The following is a 6,281-nucleotide window of genomic DNA, read 5'->3' as shown; positions in this document are numbered from 1 at the left end:
CAGCATGAAATTCCGCTCGACGGCCCTAAAATACACTCAGCGGCCTGCCAAGAAGTCTGAAATAAATAGTGGCCGTAAAAGAAAAGCCTTTTAAATGGTAATTTGGAGCTGGAAAGTCGACAAGGTCGCCTGCTGACTTTGTGCCCAAAATGATTTGCACGAGCCGAGGAGTAACTGTGTCATAAAGCAGAGACTGAAACGAGTCAGCATTTCCAAACACGCCAAGTACCTGCCAAGGTGACATTTATTTACAGCCTTCCTCAGTCCGTTCTCAAAAATATCTCCGGGATCCGATTCTGCCTCGGTATAGAAAAAAAAAAGGGCAGCATATTGAGACAATCAATACAACCCATAAAGTACCTATACACCGATTTGATCCGAAGCTTGTTTATATCCATTTATTTTTCCATTTCACACTGCGGAACATCCTCGAAACAGCTTCATGTTATCAGCCACTATTAACAGTCGTTCCCTCACAAGATTCATTTGATATTTTATCCGATGGGAAAAATAACCCGGAAAATCCCAGCATGATTTCCAACTTCTGATTGGGTGGTCCTGATCCTACATCCAAACCCAAAGCTCCACAGCAGCACCATAGTTTTTCCACCCTTTTCCTCACACTACATTTAGTTCAACACCCTTACAATCTTTAGCTCCATTCTAGCTTCTTGTTGTGCAGCAGCTAACCAATGCTCGTTAAACAGATATCACATTTTATTACACTTTATTCTTTATTTACTTGATTTGCTGTGTGACATATATGTGTTTTTTTTAAGCCTATTAGCAAGCCTAGTGCTGCATGTGTCTGTAGCGATGCTGCCATTAGCACATCAGAGGCTACGGCTAATTTAAATTTACCCTCCACAAGCACTGCGCCTCCTCACTCCTTAATAAGTGCCCCAAAGCAAACCCATCTCCTGGCTGTTTTTTCTATAACGATGTGTCACCCAAGCCAAGATTAGCTTATTGCCCAAAGCGTGCTTTCGGTAACGTACGCCGCTCATTTAATCCTTCATGGACGCGCACACGACGCGACTTTTTGGTTTATTTTGTAGTCTTAGTTTAGGGGTGCCCAAACTTTTCTAAATAAAATGTTGCATTATAGCAAATATTATATTGAAATCGAAGTTGTCATGGTTCCTCAAAATTATGATTTCGCAAAAATTCAATGTTAATAAAGACAAAATGTTACTCTATATTTGGCTTCTAGTTCGAAAGGGGTCAGTTGAGTGAAACATTACAATGAGAAACAATCCAATTTATTGTACAATGGAGTTCAATGCCAATTACTGCTATTTAGTGACCTCTAATGAAAGGGGTCCTACATTTTTAAACGTTTTAACAAATGCCCATTTCCCCCCTTTACATTTATGGCATGGCAGGACAATTTGAAGGCCCTCATAGAGCCAACGGGCCTCAGTTTGGGCTTCTCCGTTTTAATTTGTGTGGCACATGACTTAGCCATTACCATAGAAATTATAATGACTTCCAATGAGCACATTAACAGAAACCCACCAGATATAAAATTCACCAATTTATGGTGGAAACAGAAATGTATTTGTGCTGTATTGAATCTTACTATTGACATTGGCTTCTTACACATGGTGCATGCTTTATGTCTGCTGAATACAATCAGACAAAGCCAAGGCCCAGACACACACGTTAGTAAATATTAGTATCGCAAGAATTTGGTTCTGGAACAAACGCACTCGACAATTTCATTAATCACCTTCAGCTCTAATGATCACCAGGAGAAAGCAGGCCTGGTTTGGATTACCTCACAGTAAGCAAAGACGCAGGACCGACCTCATGAAAAAAAAAGAGCAGGCATTTATTATTTTTAACTAAATCCTTACTCTGTTCTGTACTGTGATCTCAAAGCGCTGCAAGTCAGTCCAGCAAGGTGACTCGAGTCATATTTCCGAGTCAAGAAACTGTTAATAAACTGATATTAATGCATATAAAATGCCAGATGAAAGTCGTGGATAAAAAGAAAGCATCAGTTAGTCCTTACTTATAGTACCCACTGCACATCACCTGTTCCACAGGACTGGCAGTTCCTAAAGTTGATTAGCACTAATACATATGCTAATTCTGCAATAAATGGACATTCGGGGCAACCCAGATGAGGATGGGTTTTCACTTGAGTCTGGTTCCTCTCACGGTTTCTTCCTTATGCCGTCTCGGGGAGTTTTTCCTCGCCGCAGTCGCCCCCGGCTCGCTCATCAGGGACAAACTTACACTTATAAAGAACATATTCATTTTTATCACCACACAATCTGTGTAAAGCTGCTTTGAGACAAATGTTCATTGTTAAAAGTAAAAATTCATTGAATTAATATATATGCGCAAGTCTTCATGCTCAGGTTATGGTTTCTTCACTTTGGTTTTTGTCAGGCGTGCACTGGGAAAATATATGCACCATTTCTTAGATTTAAGATGGAAACTGCGGTAGTCTACCGTCATCTTTGTCAGGATGTTATGAAATACAAACTCTAAAAACAAAGAAAAGCCCAACAGACTCTAGACAACGTTCGCTACTGATGACAGAACCGGAGGTTCAGTTGTTGGATCCTTCATTCAGAAAACTCAACTCGTGCACACCTAGTGGTCAGGATTATAATAGCACTTAATCACAGAGGCTGCTTGAACACCATTTAGTAATATATCAGTGTTTCTATAAGAATCAGGCTTAGAACTCCAACATCAACTCGCTTTTGACTCGAGATCAGACCCGGTGCTGTATCTGAAGCAGTAGATACAATCAGCATTTGGCTCTCTGCTTCAGTTTCCTGGTCAAGTTCCTCTTTAATGAGCTGAATATGCCATATAAGCAACTTAATATTCTCCGTATGGAAAGCCACCAAGCCAAGAGCAGAGACGCTAAAATGAATTAAAGAGAATCATGAGTGAAAAACGATCCTCTTCGGTGGCTCTAAGGAGAAAATAACTTTATTGGGCTTTAAAACTTTGTTCTTTCTCATATCGCGGTTATTGATATACGGTGCATCGGTCATGAGATCTTGGTTATGGAAGGCAAATGTTCAGGGGAATCTTTGTAAAACAAGAAAACGCCAAAAGTCAGAAGTTTTACCATGCTTCAGATTGGATCTTTTGAATTATGTGCATGATCTCTGAGAGGTGTAAGAAATATAGGCACAATAGGTTAAAATTTTTCTTTTATTTTGCTAACATTTGAATATACACTATTCGAGTATTTTACTTGTTTTGTTCATTGTAGTAATCAGTGTGTATATTTGACCGAAATTTCGCCAGCGTGCCAATTTACCATAATGGAATACAGATTAAGATCTCAAGTTCTCCCCTTTAAGGGAGTGGGGGATGGTTATGCATGTGGAGTTACAAAGAAATTGGCAATAGCGACATCACGCTGTTATTAGATTTCGGTGGAAAAGTTTGCACAGCCTTAGGGAAAGCCATGCAATTTCGCATGTCACATTGCAAGGTGTTCCATTATTAGGTCAGGTGTCACAAGCGGTCATGGTGTGCGTTACGGTGTTCATTGCTGGACGTAGTTTAAATCTAATCACGTCTAAGCAGCGCATCTTTTTCCACCATCACCCCGTTCTCATCCTAGCAGATGTATTACTTGTCTGATTAAAGGTTTCTGTTTTAACTGTACTTGTTTTTATACAGACAACCTGAATGTCAGGACATTGATGTCTTTCACTTTCATATGATATGATTGGGCACCTCAAAGACACCTGGTTCAACCTGGAGCTCAGGTTAACGTCTATTCAAAGTCTGACATGTTCTCCTCTGGGTTCTCTGGTTTCCCCCAATTTCCCAAATCCACCAGTATGAAGCTTTCCACATCTAGACCCTACTTAATTAGTTTGTTATACCGAACTGTCCCTAGCGATGGCCTGGCTTTCTTTTAATGATGTGTCCCCATAAATGAAGGACTTCTTAGAAGCTAATAGTCACAAAATTCTCCCCCATGTACTACTTGTCCAAAAAACTGACATATTTCAAGTCAAGGGGATCGAATTTGGTACTATGGCTTGGTACATTTTTTTACGAAGCAGTACTAAAGATTAGAAAACATACAGGTTGGTTTCCCTATAAAAAAAAATCTATTTGCATAATTGTATTAAAATATTTAAATCTATTTATTTAAAAAGCAATAAAATGGCTCAAATCCAATCACAATCTCCATTCTCTGTAGAGTTTGTTTATGAAATATTGATATTCAGGGTTTAACGCACTCCATATACCCTGCTCACCTACAAGTTTCAGACCTGATCCTCATTTAAGAATCTTTATATATCAGATTGGAATGAATAAAATATTTGTTTACGTGGATGAATAAATCAATCCGAGGTCCTACCTTGTACAACGCGCTCTCATTCCACACATCTGATACCGGATTTGGTTAGAGGGGTTTGCCATTGGTGATAAGATGTGCACTCTATGGAAAGCCTTCTCCTGTCATCTGATCTGTTCTGCTCAGGAAGTTCACACTGTTCAGCTGGAGGAGGTAGAAAATCAAAGAATTACAGATGTCCATCTTACACACTGATGGCTTCATTTCCAGTCACCCACACTGCCTAGATTTATTATGATTGATTGATTGATTGATTGATTGACTTTGCAGGTGTGTTGGAAAGGCACACCAACAACAAGAGCAATAATAACAACAGCAACAACAATCATGACAACAGCAGTGCTATAATTAAAAAAACAGCAACAACAACAACACAGATGTACTTGAATAATAGAATGGATACCTTACTGCAAAACTTGCTGGCACTGCTTGTGCTGGCTTCGACTTCATTACTGGCTGCAGTCTTGTCCTTGACTGATGTGAAACACCTGGCACTCAAAAAGATTCTGATTCGCCTTCATGTGGAGTTGCTTCAGGAGTAGACAAATCGCATGGTATACCTTCAATGCCCTGTAGATGGCGATATTGACACTTTTGCAGAAAAAAAAGAGCCTGGGCAGATAAATGAAGTGGAGTAAAATAGTACATATATTGTAGTTGAGTAGAGAGTAGCGAAGTACATTTACTCAAATACACCACTGCAAACAACAAAAACACCAAAAGTCATAACAACAATAGCAACGACAACAGAAACAAAAATAACGACAGCAGCAGCAACAAACGTGCTATAATTTAAACAACAGCAGCAGCACTAATAATAGTAATATTCACAACAGCAACATCAATGTTAATAGAACCCATTCTACAGTTTTATCATTGTTAAGGTGTAGTGATACCTGATTGGCACTTACTGTGAATGCAGAACTTTTCATGTCATTTTCAGTCCCAGGCCATTGTAGCAAATTGATTATATTAAATACGGTCCAAATACATTCTCATAGTTCTTTAGTTGCTTAGTAATTTCATGAATCAGGTGGATCCAGGAAGATTCCACTTACATTTAGCTTTTATAATATCAGCACTGCAATAAAAAAACCTGCACTGGTTGTACCTCAGAAATCTTCAAATACTGCTTTAAGGTAATATTCCAGTGTAAGTTTTAATAAAAAAAAATTAGAAGGACTGACATTTGCAAACAAACACCCCCCCCCCCCCCCGCCCAAAAAAACCCCCCAAAACCCCCTAAATAAAATAGAAATGATGCTTAGGATTCAATCCTGTGGAAAGCGATTCGAAAGAATGCAAAAAGACCACATGACATTATACCACTTTGTTCAGCATTACAACCTAAAACCAATCCTGTTTTTTATTTTAAATTGCAGGCAGATTATGATAATGGTGATGTGAAACATTTTTCTCCAGCTATAAATAATTTTTTTATTAAATTAGTTTTCGTAACATGATGCACAATATGAGCAATCGGTGTAGACGTCAGTTTCACCAGGCCTTGGTGTATCTCATTATCAGCCACATAATTGAATTCGCTCTGGTGGTTGCGTCGAGGAGTGAGGAATTTGAATGAAGTCATCACGACCTCTTTTTGCTCCTGTCATCCCTAAAAGGATCATTGTTTTCACCGTTTCCTTTAAAGACTGGAAAGATCTATCGAGTGTCCTATAGCCTATGGGTCTATGACTGTGGGTCAGAGGGGATGACCATGGAGCAACCCCCATAATTGTCTTGTCTAGCACCTTTTTCGGTTCTCAATGGCCACTTTTCACTTTTCTGCAATGAGTTGAGAGGTGCTTTGTGGTGGTTCAGCAGTAGGCTGGGTGATTTAAATTTTTTTCTCTGTGAACACTTACTCACATGGTGAGCTGGATAAAAGCTGGATCATCACCGGCACTGCATAAAATGATTTACAGACATT

The 6,281-nt window shown here is 39.2% G+C and overlaps 1 protein-coding gene across 1 annotated transcript in view; it reads right to left on the bottom strand.

The window, feature by feature from the left end:
- Positions 1-4,842, bottom strand: part of cdkl5 (cyclin dependent kinase like 5) — an 83,473-nt gene extending 78,631 nt beyond the window's left edge. Inside the window, exons 1-2 of the mRNA XM_083550657.1 lie at positions 4,727-4,842; positions 4,355-4,472 (exon numbers count right to left, since the gene is read on the bottom strand). The gene's annotated coding sequence lies outside the window, so the exon portion shown is untranslated. The remainder of the gene's footprint in view (positions 1-4,354; positions 4,473-4,726) is intronic.
- Positions 4,843-6,281: the final 1,439 nt, after the last annotated feature.

The sequence above is a fragment of the Silurus aristotelis genome (assembly GCF_946808225.1).
Source record: "Silurus aristotelis genome assembly, chromosome: 9".
Taxonomy (NCBI): domain Eukaryota; kingdom Metazoa; phylum Chordata; class Actinopteri; order Siluriformes; family Siluridae; genus Silurus; species Silurus aristotelis.
The sequence above is the reverse complement of the archived record's forward strand: the minus strand, read 5'-3'. Positions and strand labels throughout refer to the sequence as shown.